Here is a 21,375-nt window from a genome sequence, read left to right on the forward strand (position 1 = left end):
TAACAAACAACAATCAAAGTTCCAGGCAAATAAATCACAACCTAAACTTGACCACTAGAAAAGACAAGGGTCGCAATGAGACCAGTTTCTAGAGCACGTTATTGAGAGGTGAACGACCCCCAACCTGACACAAGGCTTCAAATGACAAATAAACTACTAATAACAAACCCACCCCACTATTGCACCCCTCAATGTACAAAACACCCAACAACCTTTCTAGCGAGAAAGTCAACGGGGGTCAAGAATAAAACTCCAAACAAGAGTTGTCACAGGTGAACACTCAATGCTGGAGAAAGTCGCAGGCCACAAATACATCGATGGTGCAAGGCCACTAAAGAGAGGGACGTATGTAAAGCACACAACCATGAAACAAAGAAATGACCAAGTCCCACAAAAAACCCACAATCCAAAGGAAGGAACAAACACACAACCTGCAACTTCTTTTTCCCTTAGAAGGGGAGTGGTTCACAAGAGGATGAGGAATTCCCTCGACGATAAAGGCACGAGATAAGATTGCCACCCTCATGCCCATTGGCAGGGAAAATTGTGATCTCGACGAAGCTCAGACCGAGGTAGGGGTTCTTCATTACCTAGACACCCAACCCTTCTGCGAGGGCATGTCGAGGACTGGTCGGGAGGACTAGGGTGGCCAGCCTAATGAGTTGAACCTCTCTTCATCCATCTCATACTGACCCCACCCTACAATTTCCCCTCATGGAAGGTTTGAGCTACCAGGCACACGCACAACCACTCCCTCGACCCAACCACCAGCAAAAAAGCTCACCCAAGCAACACATCAACCACCACCGCCTTTTTGAGAGAACCAACTATGGAAGCCTGCACCCTTGGCCCATGCCTTCCAACAAACAAAATACTGAGCACTGCCGCTATGAATGAGTCTGAATTTATCCATCGTATTTCCCAAGCACCTCAACTGCAGCAACAATGCCCAGCCAAACAGATCGTCGGAAGGGCTCCCAATAAACAAGCTTCCGAACCCCCTGCAGAAAAAAATTGGGGGAAAGAAAAACAAAGGATGGGTAGGACAAGCACAAGCATGGCTTGCAAGCACACACAAAAAAACAAGCGTCGCCTCAAGGTAGGTAACCAACCCGAACCAAAAAAGAAAACCCCTGCTTTCAATGATCCTACCGCAAGTTCACCTACGGTAACCTTGTTACGACTTCTCCTTCCTATAAATGATAAGGTTCAATGAACTTCTCACAATGTCAATGGCGGTGAACCACCATCATCGACACAATCCGAACACTTCACCGGATCATTCAAACCGTAGGAGCGACGGGTGCTGTGTATAAAGGGCAAGGACGTAGTTAACACGACTTGATGACACGCGCATACTAGGAATTCCTCATTGAAGACCAATAATTGCAATGGTCTATCCCCATCACTATGTAATTTGAGAATATTTCCCGATCCTCTTGAACCAGGAAGAAAACTCATTTACTGCATCAGTGTAGCATGCGTGTGGCTCAGAACATCTAAGGGCATCACAGACCTATTATTGCCTCAAACTTTGATGGCCTAAATGGCCATAGTCCCCCTAAGAAGCTGGCCGTGAAGGGGAACCTCCGCATAGCTAGTTAGCAGGCTGAGGTCTCATTCATTATCGAAATTAACCAGACAAATCACTCCACCAACTAAGAACAACCATGCACCACCACCCATAGAATCAAGAAAGAGCTCTCAATCTGTCAGTCCTTACTATGTCTGGACCTGGTAAGTTTCCCCATGTTGAGTCAAATTAAGCCGCAAGCTCCACTCCTGGTGGTGCCCTTCCGTCAATTCCTTTAAGTTTCAGCCTTGTGACCATACTCCCCCCCAGAACCCAAAAACTCTGATTTCTCAAAAGGTACTGGCAGAGTCCTTAGAGCAACATCTGTCGATCCTTGGTCGGCATCGTTTATGGTTGAGACTAGGATGGTATCTGATCGTCTTCAAGCCCCCAACTTTCATTCTTGAATAATGAAAACATCCTTGGAAAAGTCTTTTGTACTGGTCCGTCTTTCATAAATCCAAGAATTTCAACTTTGACAATGAAATACGAATGCCCCCAACAGTCCCTATTAATAATTACTCTGGTCCCGAAGGCCAACACAATAAGACCAGACTCCTATCACGTTATTCCATGCTAATGTATTCAAAGCATAAGCTTGCTTTGAGCACTATAATTTTTTCAAAGTAACAGTTTCAGAGCCATGACCCAGCCAATTAAGGCTAGGTGCACACCAAGTTGTTGGAAATAATACTGAGGGGGGGGTGAATCAGTATTATCAAACTCTTTTTCAATTTATACAAAGATTTGCATATCTGACTAATTAAACTTGTGTATACCTCCCAGACTTGTAATTTAATTTATTCTTCAGATGTTGATCATTAATCTATGTGTCAAAATCATATAACAGTAAGCAGGAACAGAAAAGTAGAGCAGACAGTCACACAAAAGAACACAAGATATAAGGTGGAAACCCAATGTGGGTGAAAACCACTTGCTACAATATGTCTCTATCTTCTTTCAATTAGAAACTTCTTTTTACAATGATTCTGTACTGGTGCAGTATTATACCAGTACGCGGGCTTCAACCTGTAGAAGGCTACAACCTTCTCTCGTTCTCCAGATTCTTCTGGAAGGGAGCTACAACCCCCTTAGCTCTTGTACTAGCTGAGGTACTAGTACGTAGGTGTTGACCTACAGAAGACTTCTCTTTTCTTCCAAGGACCACGTTTCATAAATTTTCAAATTGGATCCATGAATATCAATCAAACATCAAATAGATTTGCAATCAACCAACTTCCTTGTACAAATACTGAGTCAATAACTTCTCAGAACACAGTACCAGTAACTAGACACCTGAACACTGCAGTAATAGACAAAAGCAGCTAAAACATATTTCAAGAAAAAGTCCACAACTTCACCAATAGAAAACCGCGTACGTCTGCAGTATTCACTTCTTTAACTTGCGAGCATCTGCACCTCCTCTGTGTCGAACCTACGGATATCTACACCTGCACTCTGTTAAAACTACGGGTATCTGCGCCTGTGTTGTGTTAAGCCTGTGGGTATACGCGCCTACTCTGTGTCGAGCCTGTGGGCATCTGCGCCTGCACTGTGTCAAACCTGCGGGTGTAGATAATTTATCAGACTTCAATTATACCCCAGATTGTCAGATTTGTAGATTTGATCATGTGCCAAAGAGATCTTGACCCATCAGTAGATCCATCTTGTAATGCTCAGGTTTCTCCTTGATTCAGGTCCAGTTATAACTCACCAACCGATCACCAGTATTTCAGATCTTGCTCATCTCAAGATATTCAACACATTAGTTACACAACCAAATGATCTCCTTTCCTTTTTATAGTCTAGGCCTTACTCAAACCATGGTCCAAAACCATAGAGATCCAATACTAGGGACCCAAAACCTGGGTTCAATACTTTAGATGCAAAACCACAAACCAAAACCATAGGATCAAAAATGTCGGACTAAATACCATGGATCAACCATAAGATTTCCCATGTGCGCGCTTTTCTCTGCATGAAAGTACGTGTACTTTATGTCCGCACTTTTTGTTTGCAGAACCTGCGTACATGTCCACAGCTTTTGTTCGCCACACCTACGTATGTCCGCAGCTTTTGTGAACAGGAACCTACGGGTATCTCATTTTCTACTATTTTGAGAGCCTGAACTTGTGATCTGCACTTTGAGTGAGTTTCCATCAAGGACAACACTGATGTCATCAAGCCAAACCTGTGTCATAATGCCAACAATCTCCCCCTTTGGACTTGATGGCAACCCAAAGTCACTCAAAGTATTTTCTCCCCCTTTGACATCAAGGGCAAAGGGTTATGCTCCCCCTGAGTACACGCTGAAATCTCTGCTCTGCTGTGCTATCCAAGCTCCCCCTAACATATAGGCAAGATCTGCAAGAAGATGTTCTACAAAAGAAATATGACTTTATACATCATACCTGACCTCCCTATCACAAAAGACTCATCCATACGACTCCCAACCAAGTGGGGATACATGATATAATAAGCATATTACATTATCCATCCCAGGCATAGTGGGGCAACCAAGATAGGCTGTTACATGACCTTGACCAAAGAAAGATAGAGACAAAATACCAGCAGCATCTGTCAATCATTATTCAGATCAGTATCCATGTTCTCCTTCTAGACTTACTCCTCCTAAAATCAAAAAAACTGAAGAATTGAACCAAGATCTTCTATGATAATGCCAACAATGAATTATTAGAAGATTATATGCTCCCCCTAAACTTGTGCCAGATGGTATCTGACAGACCCATATCAGACTCTTCTCATCCTTTCTTTTCTTCAAGTCGACTGCACCCACGTAAACCAGCGTATGTACGCGTATACCCCATATGAAACTCGTATACAACCAACAATCTCTAAAAATAGACAAGATTCAACAACAAGATGATACATCAATTACCCCCAGCTTTTGTCTGAGGTATTCAAAAGTCTCCCTAGGCAGTGGTTTGGTGAGAATATCAGCAACTTGTTCCTTAGAGGGAACATACTCCAATTTGACCTTTTGTTCAAGCACTTGTTCTCGGAGAAAATGATACTTGATTGGTATGTGCTTAGTCTTTGAATGCATGACAGGATTCTTTGAAATACTGATTGCACTTGTATTATCACAAAAAATGGAGATAGGTGGAGTACAAGTGATTTGAATATCTTGCAATGTTTGCATCATCCAAAGGAGTTGTGTGCAGCAAGATGCAGCAGCTACATATTCTGATTCAGCTGTAGATAATGCAATAGAGCTTTGTTTCTTGCTGAACCAAGATACTAATCTAGGACCCATGAAGAATGCACCACCACTAGTGCTTTTCCTGTCATCCATGCTTCCTGCCCAATCCACATCAGTGTATGCATGAAGTGTGAGATATGTACCTCTAGGATACCATAAGCCATAGTTTTGAGTTCCTTGAAGATACTTGAAGATTCTCTTAACTACCTGAAGATGAGTTTCCTTTGGATTTGCCTGAAACCTTCCAACTATTCCCACTGCATGCATAATGTCTGGTTGGGTACCTATTAGATAGAGCAGACTACCAATCATGGATCTATAGGTTGGTTGATGTATAGCTGTCGATTCATCATTTGCGCTGAGGCTTTATCCTGTCACCATAGGGGTACATACTGGTTTCGAATCCTCCATCCCATATTTCTTCAAGATCTGCTTGAGATATTTGGTTTGTGATAGAAAAATGCCATCTTTGTTTTGCTAGACTTGTAAACCAAGAAAATATGTGAGCTCACGAAGCATGGACATTTCAAACTCTTTCTGCATCACCAAGGAAAAATTTTGACTCATGTCTTCTTCATTGTTACCAAAGATAATATCATCAACATACACAACCAGTATCAGCAACTTATCATTGTCAATTTATATATATATATATATTTCTATCAGTTGATCCTTTTATAAAACCTTGTTGATGGAGGTACTTATCCAACTGATAATACCATGCCCTTGGAGCCTGTTTAAGGCCATAGAGAACCTTTTTGAGTATGCATACAAGTTTTGGATCATTTCCAAGAATAAACCCATCTGGTTGTTCAATATATACTTCTTCATTTAAGTCCCCATTCAGAAATGCAGATTTTACGTCCATCTGCAATACTTTTAACTTTTGAAAGGTAGAGAGAGCAATAAAAATTCTTATGGCCTCAAGTTTGGCAACTAGAGCAAAAGTTTCTTCAAATTCTATTCCTTCTTGTTGCACATATCCTTTACAAACAAGTCTTGCCTTATTTCTAACCACATCCCCATTTTCATTCAGCTTATTTTTGAAAATCCATTTTGTCCCTATGACATTCTTATCTTTTGGTCAAGGAACTAACTCCCAAGTGTTATTCTTTTCAATATGCTCGAGTTCTTCTTCCATGGCCTTGACCCAACATTCATCTTTGCAAGCCTCTCTTACATTCTGCGGTTCAATGGAGGAGAGCAATGCTAGATAGCTTGAAGCTTTTGAAATGGTTCTTCTTGTTTGTACACCTGCCTCTTTCTGCCCCAAAATTTGAGATTCTGGATGATTCTTCTGAACGTATCTGGATGGATTCTTTTCTTCTATCCTTATCTATTCTTCTAGTGCCTCATGGATTTCTTCTTCGTCATGAATCTGATTTGATGTTGACGAATAGTCTTCGCCATCTTTGAGATCTTCAGATTTTACTTGCCTAGGAGCGTTTCCTTCTTCATCAACCACTACATCAATACTTTCAATAATTTTACCAAGTCTTTTATTGTAACATTTGTAAGCTTTGTTGTGGGGAGAGTAACCAAGTAAAATGCCTTCATTTACTCTAGGTTCAAACTTGCCAAGATTTTCATCAGTCCTTTTAATGTAGCATTTGCTTCCAAAAAATTTGAAGTATTTTACCGTGGGAGTCTTACCATACCAAAGTTCAAGAGGATTCTGAGTGTTGTTTACCCAGACGTTTGTCTTGTTGAGAATAGTAACAGCAGCAAATGCAGCTTCACCCCATAAAGTTGCGGGAGTTCCAGACTCATCAAGCATAGCACGAGCCATTTGTTGAAACATTATGTTCATCCTTTCCACTACTCCATTTCGCTGAGGAGTTCTTGCAGCAGAAAATTCCCTTCTTATTCCATGTTCTTCACAAAAATTGAAAAATTCATCTGAGGTAAATTCCCCTCCTCTATTAGATCTGAGGCATTTGATTATGCGATCTAATTTGTTTTCAACCAAGGCTTTGAATGACTTGAACTTTTCAAAAGCTTCATCTTTATAATTCATGAGTCTTATCCAACACATCCTTGAAAAGTCATCAATGAACAATATGAAATTCTCTTCTCCTCGAGGTGACCTCTTCCTAGTTGGACCACATATATCGATGCGAACAAGTTCAAGTGGCATGCTAGCTGATCCTTCCTTCTAAGGGAAATTAGTTCTGGTTTGCTTACCAAATTGACATGATTTTCATATTGTATTGTCTGGAATTCTGATGTCAGGAAGATCACGAACTGCCTAATATTTGCATGCTTTCCTTATCTGAGAGAAGCTAAGATGCCCCAGTCTTCTGTGCCATAGCCAGTGTTCATCGTTCTTGCTTAAATAGCATTGTTATTTTTCTCCCTTGAGTAGGTATAAGTTATTTGGAGTTCTTATGCCTCTGATCACTGTTTTTCCTGTATCAAGCTCACGAAAAATACATCCATTTGATCGAAATATTACCTCAATTCCTTGATCACACATCTGACTGACACTCAATAGATTATGCTTTAAGCCATCAACATAAATAACATTTCCAGCCTTGACCTTTTCTTTCAAACGAACAGAGCCTTTACCTTTTATGAATACAGGGGTGTCATTTCCAAATGAGACCTTCTTTTCCTTTTCTAAGGCACTATATGACTGAAATTTTTCTTTATTACCTATCATATATTTCAAGCATCCACTGTCGATGTACCATTTATTTTCCTGTCCTTCCACATATAAGGCTATCCCACATATTTCTAGTTGTGTTTCTTTCTTTTTCCAAGTTTTGGAACTCAGTGAAGCTTGCTCCTTCTGATTTGTTTGTTGAAACCTGCTTCTGCATTCAAAATCTTCATGACTAAAGTTGTTACAGATAGAAAATTCTATTTCATTTTCAAGAATAGAGAAGTTATTGTAGTTTATTTTCATGATTCCTGTCATACTCCTTTGTTTTTGAGCTTCCCTAGTCATAATGGTCTTGTAGGCAACACATTGAGCAACTTTATGACCAAAGTTATGACAAGAGAAACATTGGCCACTGAAGAAATTCCTGCGATTATCAAATCTACCAACCATATGATTGTAGTTTCCATCCATTCTTGAGCCAAATTGAGAATGATTTACCTGTGGTCGGTTGAGGCTTCTATTCATCCTTGACATAGATTGCCCCCGATTTACTTGATAATCTTTGATCATTCTTGAAGCAAATTGTCCCTGATTTACCTGGTGATCTTAATTGTGCTTTTGTTGTCGATTGTCAACTTGTTCACTTCTCCTTGTTGCATCAAGATAACTTTTGGAGCTAGATGACTTCTGTGCTTGCTTCTAAGCTTGAGATGCTTCTTCGGAATATCTGAGACCAGTCTTTATTAGAGGAGAATGCTGCACTTTGGTAATCTCATCTAGAGATTCAGATCCTTTAGCAAATCTGAGATTAAGGGCTTTTGTTTTCTCAATTTCTTTTCTAAGTCCCACAATTTCACATTCTAACTCTTCATTGTGTTTATCCTTTTCAGCAAGTTGGAATGTTAGAGTATCTATAATCATATTCTTTTCCTCTAAAAAAAATTTAAGTTTAGAAGTTTCTTCATAAAGACCTTCTTCATTTAAAGCATCCAAGAAATCATCATCTTCAAAATCCATCAAAAGTCTATCATCATTACCTTGTTCATCCCCATCACTATTTGACAGTCCATCACTATCTTCATGCGTGTAATAGCTCTTCTTATTTACATTCTGCTTTCTGTTCCATCTAACAGGTTCCTTACCTTTGTCTAGTTTATCTTTATGAGGACATTTTGTAGCATAATGACCGACTCTTCCACAAGCAAAGCATTTGAAAGGCAGCTTACCTCTAAATCTTCCAGTTTCCTGTTGAAGGTTCTTGACAAAATTTGATTCTTCCTCTTCTTCTGACATAAGTCCTGACTCATAGTAATCTCCTTTTCTTGAAGCCTTGAATGCCACTTCTCTCCTGTTTGATGGTCCTCCTTTTCTCATTTTGTAAGCAGTTAGAATTTCGTGTAGCTATGACATGGTAAGGCTCTGTAGATTCTACTTTTCTTCTATGGTAGAAACTTTTGAATCAAATTGAGGAGACAAAGATCATAGAACCTTTTCAACCAAAACAACTTCTTTTATTTCTTCACCCAAGTTTTTCAAACAATTTACGATCTCATCTATACGTAGGAAATAGCTATCCACACTTTCATCATTGTGCATTCTGAGAATTTCATATTGAATTCTAAGAGTTTGTAATTTTTCTCGTTTTACCTGTTCATCTCCTTCATAGCTCAGAATGATCTTGTCCCATATTTCTTTTGCGCTTTTGAGCTGCATAACCTTGATGAATTCTGATTGAGATAGACTTCCTAATAGAGTATTGACAACTTTTGCATTTGTTTCATACTGCTTCTTACCAGCTACATATGTAGGAGTTGTTGATGGAAATGTGTATCCTGTTTCCACAATATCCCAAACTTCTGTACCAAGATATTGAAGATAGGTAGTGATTCTTACCTTCCAATAGACGAAGTTGCTCCCATCAAAAATCGGTGGCCTGATAGATGCTTCCTTTTCGTAGTTTCTCATGATGACAAATCTTCCTTCAAGCGATCAAACTTTTCCTGAAGGACCTGCTCCGATACCAATTGTTGGAAATAATACTGAGAGGGGGGGCTGAATTATTATTATCAAACTCTTTTTCAATTTATACAAATATTTGCATATCTGACTAATGAAACTTGCGTATACCTCCTAGACTTATAATTTAATTTATTCTTCAGATGTTGATCATTAATCTATGTGTCAGAATCATATAAAAGTAAGCAGGAACAGAAAAGTAGAGCAGACAGTCACACAAAAGAACACAATATATAAGGTGGAAACCCGATGTGGGTGAAAACCACCTGCTACAATATGTCTCTATCTTCTTTCAATTAGAAACTTCTTTTTACAATGATTATGTACTGGTGCAGTCTTATACCAGTGCGCAGGCTTCAGCCTGCAGAAGGCTACAACCTTCTCTTGTTCTCCAGATTCTTCTGGAAGGGAACTACAACCCCCTTAGCTCTTGTACTAGCTGAGGTACTAGTACGTAGGTGCTGACCTACAGAAGACTTCTCTTTTCTTCCAGGCACCACGTTTCATAAATTTTCAAATTGGATCCATGAATATCAATTAAACATCAAATAGATCTGTAATCAACCAACTTCCTTGTAAAAATATTGAATCAATAACTTCTCAAAACACAGTACCAGTAACCAGACACCTGAACATTGCAGTAATAGACAAAAGCAGCTAAAACATATTTCAAGAAAAAGTTCGCAACTTCACCAATAGAAAACTGCGTACGTCTGCAATATTCAGTTCTTTAACTTGCGGGCATCTGCACCTCCTCTGTGTCAAACCTGCGGGTATCTGCAACTGCGCTCCGTCAAAACTACGGTTATTTGTGCCTACACTGTGTCAAGCCTGTGAGTATACGCGCCTGCTCTGTGTCGAGCATGTGGGTATCCGCGCCTGCGTTGTGTCAAGCCTGCAGGTATCCGCGCCTGCGCTATGTAAAACCTGCGGGTATAGATAATTTATTAGACTTAAATTATACCCCATATTGTCAGATTTACATATTTGATCATGTGCCAAAGAGATCTTGACCCATCATCAGATCCGTCTTGTAATGCTCAGGTTTCTCCTTGATTCAGGTCCAGTTATAACTCACCAATCGATCACCAGTATTTCAGATCTTGCTCATCTCAAGATATTCAACACATTAGTTACACAGCCAAATGATCTCCTTTCTTTTTTATAGTCTAGGCCTTACTCAAACCATGGTCCAAAACCATAGAGATCCAGTACTAGGGACCCAAAACTTGGGTTCAATACTTTAGATGCAAAACCACGGACCAAAACCATAGGATCAAAAATGTCGGATTAAATACCATGGATCAACCATAATATTTCCCACGTGCGCACTTTTCTCTGCATGAAAGTGCATGTACTTTACGTCTGCACTTTTTGTTCGAAGAACCTGTGTACATGTCCACATATTATGTTCGGCGCACCTGCGTATGTCCACAGCTTTTATGAACAAGAACCTGTGGATATCTCATTTTCTATTATTTTGAGAGACTGAACTTGTGATCTGCACTTTGAGTGAGTTGCCATCAAGGACAACACTTATTTCATCGATCTAAACCTGTGTCATAATTCCAACACAAGTAGCTAGACCAACCTTTACGACCCCAGATCCAACTACGAGCTTTTTAACAGCAACAACTTAAATATACGCTATTGGAGCTAGAATTAGCGCAACTGCTAGCACCAAACTTGCCCTCCAATGGATCCTCGTTAAGGGATTTAGATTGTACTCATTCCAATTACCAGACTCGATGAGCCCAATATTGTTATTTATTATTACTACCTCCCCATGTCAGGATTGGGTAATTTGCATGCTTGTTGCCTTCCCTGGATGTGGTAGTTGTTTCTCAGGCTCCCTCCTCGGAATCAAACCCTATTTCTCCGTCACCCATCACCACCATGGTAGGCCTCTATCCTACCATCGAAATTCGATAGGGTAGAAATTTGAATGAAGCATCACCAGCACAAGGGTTGTGTGATCCATCAAGTTATCATGATTCACCGAAGAAGCGAGAAAGCCTGCACCGGCCTTTTATCTAAAAAAAGCATCCCTTCCAAAGATTCAGGACTTGGCACACGTATTAGCTCTAGAATTACTATGATTATCCGAGTAGTATGGTACCATCAAAAAAACTATAAATGATTAAATGAGCCATCCGTAGTTTCACGGTTTGAATTAGTTCATACATAGACATGCATGGCTTAATCTTTGAGACAAGCATATGACTACTGGCAGGATCAACCAGGTAGCACCCTCACACTTCAAAGGGCATTCTGGGTGCTCTCTTACTAAGAGCCAACTTGAACACCCATCAAGTCAAAGAGATGTCAAAATATCATGTAAAACTTTTATCTCTTGCACCTCTTGCATCCCAAGAAGGAAGCACACGCAACATGCCAAGGACATGGCGAACAAATGGGTAGACCTGCAAAGCCACAACGCACCAAGGCCACTTTGGAGTTTGCAACCACGCCCAAACCAACAAGAAAATGAGTGATCACTCACCCACTCCCTTATAAATGCCTCCAAAAGCCTCCACGCACAACACTGAGGCCACCTAGGAGTCCACCCGGACAGCAACAATGGTGGACCTCGATCTCCGGATCATCTGCGGTAGCCTCGATGCAAAGGAAACAAATGGAGAACAACCAACCATGCAAACTTTATATTATAAAGGAGCCCCAACCCTCCCCACCCCAACCTCTATGAGCGGCAACCTCGATGCGAAGGAAAAGGAAGGAAATAAAAAGAGGACGACCAACCGCACAAACCCTATCATAGAGAAGCCATACAAACCTCCCCGCCCTGCACCCATGCCACCTAGGAGTCCACCTGGATAGCAGCAATAGTGGACCTCGATCAGATGATCGCCTGCAGCAGCGTCGACACAAAGGCAAGTGAAGGAAATAATACAAGACAAATCAAGCCCACAACCTCCCTTAGAAATTCCCCCCAACCCTCCCCTCCCTGCATAGGGGCCACCTAGGATTCCACCCAGACAGCAGCAACGATGGACCTCGATCAAATTATCATCTGTAGCAGCCTCAATAAAAATGAAATGGAAGTAAATAAAACAAGGCCAACCGAGCCCACAACCTCTCTTAGAAATGCCCCCCGACCCTCCCCGCCTCGCACTGAGGCCACCTAAGAGTCCACTCGGACAACAACAACACTAGACCTCGATCACTTGACCACCTGCGGCAACCACAATGCAAAGGAAAAGGAAGGAAATAAATGTAAATCAAGAGGCTTGCTACACAATACATGAACATATCCAAACAGGAGGAGAGATTGGGCAGCTCCACACCCCACGCACCCTACGTACAAGCAACCTAGGAGATTGCCCACAACTTTACCAACTGAACAATGAATAAATTTCACCTACGGCCACCTCCATGCAGAGGAGGGAGGTTGAAGCATTCCACCTTGAAATCCTTCTTCTAGATAGCCCCCACCATCGATGTAGCAAGCCTCCTCCCCATTGGACCACGAGCGAATAAACAATTGAAACAACAAATGCCCATAAACGTTGTGACTTAACATTTCCAGCCGCAAAATCTTTCCATGCATGTGAGATGCAAGGAAAAAGCTGACCACTCGATCAAACATATGGGCCAACACATCTATCAAAACCTCAAAGCCAATGCAACCACAGATGATGTGCACTTTGAAAGGAATGCTAACCCTTAACTTTACAATAAGGAGAACAGCGCCTCACATCGCCCGACAGAAAAAGAAAGCAAGAGGGATGGTAGCTGGTTTACAACCAAAACCCTTCCATGTTCCTCTTAAATGTATGCATCTCAATTGACAATGCTAAAATAGAAAGAGTACAAGCACAAGAAACTGACACCATAAGCAACCGAACAATGAAGAGGCTAGCCGTCACAGGGAGCCATACCATAACAACCCATACAACGCCGAGAACTTGGAGCAGAAGGGGAATTGTTCACATATGCCTCCTGGGACAAGCATGGCCAACATTACCGCTCATGTGCTACCAAGTGGGTATGGAGAGAAGATGAAAATTGGCCACCCTACAAACGACCCAAGGCCATTCTTGAGGCAAACCCGAAAAACCAACTCAATTACCAACCCACCTTTCATATGAAAAGTAAAAACCTCCCCACAAAATAGGGAGGAGGTGAACAATATAACGAGGAACCAATTTCAATGGAGCCACACATGGCTACCTAGCCCAATCAAAATTTTCTATTCGCAACAACCGAGGGGCACAATAACGACATAGGCACGATAGATTTTTGGGGTTTCCATCTGGGACCAAAACAACGAAGGCCCAAAGGAGTGCCAAGAAAACTTTTAACTTTTTTATCGTTCATATGGGGAAGAGGGACGGGACTGAGCATGGACAAAATTACCGCTCACGCGCTATCGAGTGGGGATGGAGAGAAGATGAAAATTGGCCACCCTACAAATGACCCAAGGCCATCATTCAGGCAAACCCAACAAAACAACTCAATTACCAACCCACCTTTCACACAGAAAGAAAACCTATCACTTGTATCATTTGGATGGGCACAAGGGACCAGGATGAGCCATGGAGCCACACCACAACAACTCCAAGAACTTAGAGAGCATAAGGGGATTGTTCACATATGCCTCCCGGGACAAGCATGGCCAACATTACCGCTCATGTGCTACCGAGTGGGGATGGGGAGAAGATGAACATCGGGCACCCTACAATGACCCAAGGCCATCGTAAAGGCAAACCTAAAAACACACCTCAATTACCAACCCACATTTCACACGAAAAGAAAACCTATCACCTGTATCATTTGGATGGGCATGAGGGGACCAAGGCAAGCTAGGGAGCCACACCACAACAACCCATACAACTCCAAGAACGTAGAGAGAAGAAGGGGAATTGTACACATATGCCTCCCAGGATTAGCATGGCCAACATTACCACTCATGTGCTACTGAGTGGGGATGGAGAGAAGATGAAAATCGTCCACCCTACAAATGACCCAAGGCCATCATTCAGGGAAATCCAAAAAAACAACTCAATTACCAACCCACCTTTCACACAGAAAGAAAACATGTCACTTGTATCTTTTGGATGGGCACGAGGGGACCAAGACGAGCCAGGGAACCACACCACAACAACCCATACAACTCCAAGAACTTAGAGAGAAAAAGGGGAATTGTTCACAAAGGGCTTTTGGGATGAGCATGCAAAACATTACCACTAATGTGCTACCGAGTGGGGATGGAGAGAAGATGAAAATCAGACACATTACAAATGACCCAAGGCCATCGTTCAAGCAAGCCCAAAAAAATAGCTCAATTACCAACCCACCTTTCACATGGAAAGAAAACTTGTCACTTGTATCATTTGGATGGGCATGAGGGACCAAGACGAGCCCGGGAGCCACACCACAATAGCCCATACAACTCCAAGAACTTGGAGAGCAGAAGGGGAATTGTTCACATATGCCTCCCGGGATGAGCATGGCCAACATTACCACTCATGTGCTATCGAGTGGGGATGGAGAGATGATGAAAATTGGCCACCCTACAACTGACCCAAGGCCATCCTTTAGGTGAACCCAAAAAAGAAACTCAATTAACAATCCACCTTTCACACGAAAAGAAACCTATCACTTGTATCATTTGGATGGGCACGAGGGACTAGGACGAGCCCAGGAGCCACACCACAATAGCCCATACAACTCCAAGAACTTGGAGAGAAGAATGGTATTGTTCACATATGCCTCCCGAGATGAGCATGGCCAACATTACCACTTATGTGATACCAAGTGGGGATGGAGAGAAGATGAAAATCGGCCACCCTAAAAATGACCCAAGGCCATCCTTCAGGCAAACCCAAAAAAAAAAACTCAATTACCATCCCACCTTTCACACGAAAATAAATCCTGTCACTTGTATCATTTGGATGGGCACAAGAGACCAGGACGAGCTAGGAAGCCACACCACAACAGCCCATACAACTCCAAGAACTTGGAGAGAAGAAGGGGAATTTTTCACATATGCCTCCTGAGATGAGCATGGCCAACATTACCACTCATGTGCTACCGAGTGGGGATGGAGAGAAGATGAAAATCGGCCACCCTACAAATGACCCAAGGCCATTGTTCAGGAAAACCTGAAAACACAACTCAATTACCAACCCACCTTTCACACGAAAAGAAAACCTGTCACTTGTATCATTTGGATGGGCACGAGGGGACTGAGTCAAGCTAGGGAGCCACACCACAACAACCCATACAACTCCAAGAACTTAGAGAGCAGAAGGGGAATTGTTCACATATGCCTCCTGGGACGAGCATGGCCAACATTACTGCTCATGTGCTACCGAGTGGGGATGGAGAGAAGATGAAAATCGGCCACCCTACAAATGACCCAAGGCCATCGTTCAAGGAAATCTGAAAAAAAACAACTCGATTACTGGTGGGCTCCAGTATTGTAGCAATAATTCTACAACTCATGGAGCTTCCTTCTCTAATTTTATCAACCCGGTAGTTCGTAACAAACTTGGAAGCGACGGTGCTGTATGCACAAGTACTATCTCTTGTCGCAGCTGTCACTTGGTCAGCTGGCACAAGTCCGCTAGGGCTCAAGCCAACTTCTATATGTTCTCAGAAGAAGCTTTCTAAATGATGAACGAAGGCTATCTCAAAGGAAATTAACCTACTTTACAAGAATGAACTGAAAGCCAACCAAACATGGAAACCCTAGTAAACCCTAATCTGACTAGCTTAATCCTTATGATGCAATGGTGGGAATGCAACTTCTAGAAATGATGCCATTACTTCTAGTGAGATGAGATGCATGAATTTAAGCTACTTCCATTGAAGAGAACACGTTTTGTATTTTTGCTCAAGTGGGTGGAGTTATTATGATTGTGCTTCTTACTGGGTCTTAACTGTGCAGGGGTAGTTCAAAGGGGAGGAAGGCTTGGGAAAGGTCAGGAGGACTCTGAGAGGTTCCAGGGGATCCCTCACATCATTCCACAGAAGTCCACAACGTTCAGGTGCTTGGCAACCGTGGTTGCAGGCTTCTACAGGATGTCTGCAGGGGATCCTACAGGAAGCTCTGGATTTCTACAGGAAGTCTGCTAACTTCTACAGGATGTTCTGCAGTCAGAGTTTTGGGTGATGGAGGAGTGAAGGAGCTGTACGGGTGGATAGGTAAGATGAAAGGGGAGCTTGATATGGCCTATGGACAGAGAGATGAGATGGGGAAGGTGTGTGTAAAGCTGGCTGGTCTAGAGGGGGAGTAGTAGTAGTGGAATGTCAAAAAGATTGAGCAACGTGGACAGTAGAAGGGTTGGAAGGCAAATGAGCTGAACAGAGGATGAGTAGGTGGCTTAGGCATGGTTCAGAAGGATAAGAACACGATGAAGTGGTGCTGCGCAGTGTAAATGAAACAAATCACCCTTATCTTGCATGTAATACGAAAGTTCACCAACCTATTCTAACTGTTTTATTAGGAATCAAAGAACAGCAATGTAAGTTGAAGGGAAACCGTGCATGATGCTGAACCAAAGAGTCATTACTCAAGATATAATCGTATGGACAATTCTTCAACCGAAAACATTACATAAATACTTGCATGCATATGTTAAAACAGTATTTTTGGCAGTTGGCACGGTCTACACTTCCGGTCCCCAAACGGAGGTGAAAGTGAGCATGCATTCAACTTTTTTCTGAACTCAACGTAACTTCAATCTCCCTACGCTAATTCTGAACTACTGAAACAATTGCATTCATGAAACTAACCTACATAACCAAACCGAAACAGTCAACTCAGAAAACTGTGTTTTCCAAGTGCATGTAAAGGAAAGAAATGCAATGATAAAAGAAAGACAAGTAACAATACAAGGAAGAGGAGGTCTATTGCTCTCAGGTTGGGCCCTAACCTGAGAGCTATAGCTCCTCTAAGAGCTCAGAATTGAATCCAAATCTGCCTGCCTTTTATTAAAAGATCATAATCATGAGTCTAACAACATGCCAAAATTGGCTTACAAAGAGAAAAAAAAGAGCTACAACTCATGATTCAAAATCTACAACAAAAGTTCAAGAACCTCATCGAAGGTTACAGCCTCAATATTTATACATGATAAGGGCCAAGCTGGCCTCCTCAATTAGTGGGGCTTGGCTGTCCAACTAAAAGTAAATTGTTGTTCCTGTAGAATCCGTTGGCTACCTTCTAGCTCGGTGGTGATAGCTGTTGGAGCTCGGAGTTGGGGTGGAGATCATGAGGAAGGTCATTCAAGGCTGTGGACAACCTCCCTATAAACCCGCAATGCCACCTTGGTTGTCTCCTTGTCTTCACTTGCGTGGTCTTTGCTCCATTTAATGTCAAAAAACCTGAAATCATCATGTATTAGCCACATAGGCATAATGACTGCCCCTCTTCCTACAAATAACACGAATATACTAAGAAATGATGCATAAGTGATAAAAAATGAAGGGTTGAGCAGGGTAAGTAGGCCAAATGAGCCCAAATTGTTACAAAAAATTGGGGCTCATCACCACCCCCCAGCTAATATATTTGCTCATCCTTGAGCAACTAGTCCAACTCTTCATCCTTCATTGCCTTTACTGCTACCCTTACATCCCAAGCCTCTGTAGTAGTGTCCTCCTTGTTGATATGAAACCCAGTCCTTCTGTTTACCTCTTCCCACTGTTCATTATCATATGTCTCTGTGCTGCCTTCCATCAATCCTAGCAGCAGTGGTGGGCTGAGTTTAAGGCCAATCCAGCTGGCCTGAAGGTTTTGCATGGATTTCTTATAGAGGGCTACCCGTACCAGAGCTTCCCTCATCCGAGTTGGGGTATGGTACTCTTAGATTTTCAGACTGTGTGCCAATGTATTCCATCTGCGTGTGCATGCTTGCACAGCGTTGTCTCCTAACAGTCTCTCCATGTCTTCAAAATGAGCTATGGCTTGGGCCTGTGGTGGGCTCCAGTATTGTAGCAATAATGCTACAACTCCTAGAACTCCCTTCTTTAATTTTATCAACCCGGTAGTTCGTAACAAACTTGGAAGCGACGGTGCTGTATGCACAAGTACTAACTCTTGTCGCAGCTGTCACTTGGTCAGCTGGCACAAGTCCGCTAGGGCTCAAGCCAACTTCTATATGTTCTCAGAAGAAGATTTCTAAATGATGAACGAAGACTATCTGAAAGGAAATTAACCTACTTTGCAAGAATGAACTGAAAGCCAACAAAACATGGAAACCCTAGTAAACCCTAATCTGACTAGTCTAATCTCTATGATGCAATGGTGGGAGTGCAAACTTCTAGAAATGATGCCATTACTTCTAGTGATATGAGATGCATGAATTTAAACTACTTCTACTGAAAAGAACATTGTTTTTGTATTTTTGCTTAAGTGGTTGGAGTTATTATGATTTTGTTTCTTATTAGGGTTGGACTGTGCAGGGGCAGTTCGAAGGGAAAGAAAGCTTGGGAAAGGTCAGGAGGGCTAGGAAAGGTTCCAGGGGATCCAAAACATCATTCCACAGAAGTCCACAACATTCAGGTGCTCGGAAACCGAGTTTGCAGGCTTCTATAGGATGTTTGCAGGGGATCCTACAGGATGTTCAGATATTTCTACAGGAAGTCTGCTAACTTCTACAGGATGTACTGTAGTTGGAGTTTTGGGTGATGGAAGAGTGGAGGAGTGGTATGAGTGGATGGGTAAGGTGAAGGAGGAGTTTGTGGTGGCTCAGGGACAGAGATCTGAGGTGAGGAAAGAGTGAGTACAGTTGGTTGGTGAATAGAAGGGTGGAAGCAAGGAAAAGTTAAAAAGATGGAGCTACGTGAGAAGTAGAAGGGTTGGAAGGCTAACGAGCTGAACAGAGGTCGAGCAGGTGGCTTTAGGCATGGTTGAGAAGAAGAAGAACACGATAACGTGATGCTATGCAGTGTAAAAGAAACAAATCCTCTATATCTTGCACAAATCTGAGAATTCCATCAACCTAGTCTAACTGTGTGATTAAACCAATGAACAGCAATGTAAAGTGTGGAGAAAAATCGTGCATGGTGTTGGAACGAAGCAGTAGTGCTCAAGAGCAAAATGCATGGATGGATCTACAATTGCAATGACTGTGTGGCAGCTTGCATGAAAGCATAAGACTGCGTTTTTGGTGGTTGGTACAGCCCACACCCCCAATCTCTAAACAGAGATGGCAGCGAGTGCACTATCAACCTTTTTTGGAGCTCTAATGAATTACAATCCTCCTACTCTAATCTAAGCAACTGAAAGCACTTGAACTGTAAACTAATCCTACTCAATCACATAAAAGAAATCAAATCAACAGACTGTAAATTCTAAATGCATGTCAAAACAGAGGAAATAAAGTGCTGCAAGGAAACAAGTAACAATACAAGGAAGAGGAGGTCTATTGCTCTCAGGTTGGGCCCTAACCTGAGAGCTATAGCTCCCTTAAAAACTCAGAATTGAATCCAAAGTTGCCTGCCTTTATTAAATAATCATGAGTCTAACATCATGCCAAAACTGGCTTACAAAGAGAAAAAACCCAAATTGACTAACTGAAATGAGGTCTTAAGCCCTCTTATTTATACAATTTGAGGACCCAACAGTCCTCCTAGAATTTAGGGACTCGGCTGCCCAAAACTTGGAGTTAACAGCAGTCCTACTTGACTTGCTTGGCTACCCTTGTGTTGACTGATTCGGTGGCCCTTGAACTTCGAGCTGATGGTGGAGAATTCGAGGTAAGGGCCCATAAATGAAGGGGACACCTTCCTACAAATCCTCTAGCTTGTTCTCCCACGAATTTGGCTGCCAAGTGCTCATTAAGACCTTCAATTTTGTCTCCAAGTTGACCAAAAAGGCTACACAAAGCACCCATTAGACTTGTTGGCATAATGACCAACCAAATTCACTCTATCAACATAAATATAATCAAAAACATGCAATAAACTAATGAGAATGGTGGATTAAGTCGAATTAGGAGGTTGAATGAGCCCAAATAATTATCCATTTTTGGGGCTCATCATCACCCCCCTACTGAAAGTGTTGCTCATCCTCTGAGCAACCAATCTATCTCCTCTTCTTTGATGGCCCTGGTGGCCTCCCTGTCATGCCAAGCTTCTGAAGTGATGTCCTCTTTTTTGTCATGAAACCATGCTTCTTTGCTTCTTCCCACTGCATGTTCCTTTTCCTAGTGAATTCTCAGCCTTGGTATGAGTGTGCAAGTATATTCAATCTGATGGCAGCAATGGTGGCGAAAGGAGATGAAACCAGTGAAGGATGGAAGAAAAGAGTGGTTGCATGCCTCCTCAATATACTTCAAGCTTCAAATCCATCTCCATAATTGATTCTGGCCTGCCGAAAGGCTTCTACAGGATGTTTCTGGTAAAAATGCAGAACTTCCTGTAGAAAGTCCTGTAGCTTGTTGTAGAACTGTCTCAGCTTCCTGTAGAACTGTCTTTGAGTCCATCATCTTGATTTTCTCTCTCTAGGTGAAGGCTTTTAGCTTCCTCATTCATAGATGATGGATCTCTTTGAAGGAGACTCTTTCTTTTGTTTAGCTTGTGTGTCCTCAATGACAATTTTCTTCCTTGACTATGGTTTGGGGTCTGCCAATTCTTATCTGCATGCCCTTTCTTGCCTTAAAAAATAGTGGAAGCTCCCTCTTTCACTTCTCCTTCGGCTTGGGAGAGGTACTTAGGGCGGCCAGCACAGCTGCTGCCTCCCTAGCTAGGATTTCGGCCAAGTTCTCCTTCTGCTTCCCTTTTTCAGGACTTCCTGTAGAAAGTCCTGTAGCTGATTTCTGGCTTCCTGTAGAAATTGTTTCAACTGTTTTGGTCTGCTTGGCTGGGGGTTCCTTCTCCTTGACCTGTGTTGTGGTTGCCTTGGGTGTGTCCCTACTTGTTTGTACTTTTTCAGTCCTCTCTGCCCTGATTTGCAACCGTTTCTCCCTTGGCATTTATGCCTTTATTCCA

The 21,375-nt window shown here is 42.2% G+C and overlaps 1 pseudogene; it reads right to left on the reverse strand.

Moving 5' to 3' along the window:
- Positions 1–1,140: 1,140 nt before the first annotated feature.
- On the reverse strand, positions 1,141–2,443 carry LOC149254631 (18S ribosomal RNA; annotated as a pseudogene).
- Between the last annotated feature and the right edge of the window lie 18,932 nt (positions 2,444–21,375).

The sequence above is a fragment of the Pinus tabuliformis genome, chromosome 7, assembly GCF_031772625.1.
Source record: "Pinus tabuliformis cultivar Carrire ecotype Pingquan chromosome 7, CPIR1, whole genome shotgun sequence".
NCBI lineage: Eukaryota > Viridiplantae > Streptophyta > Pinopsida > Pinales > Pinaceae > Pinus > Pinus tabuliformis.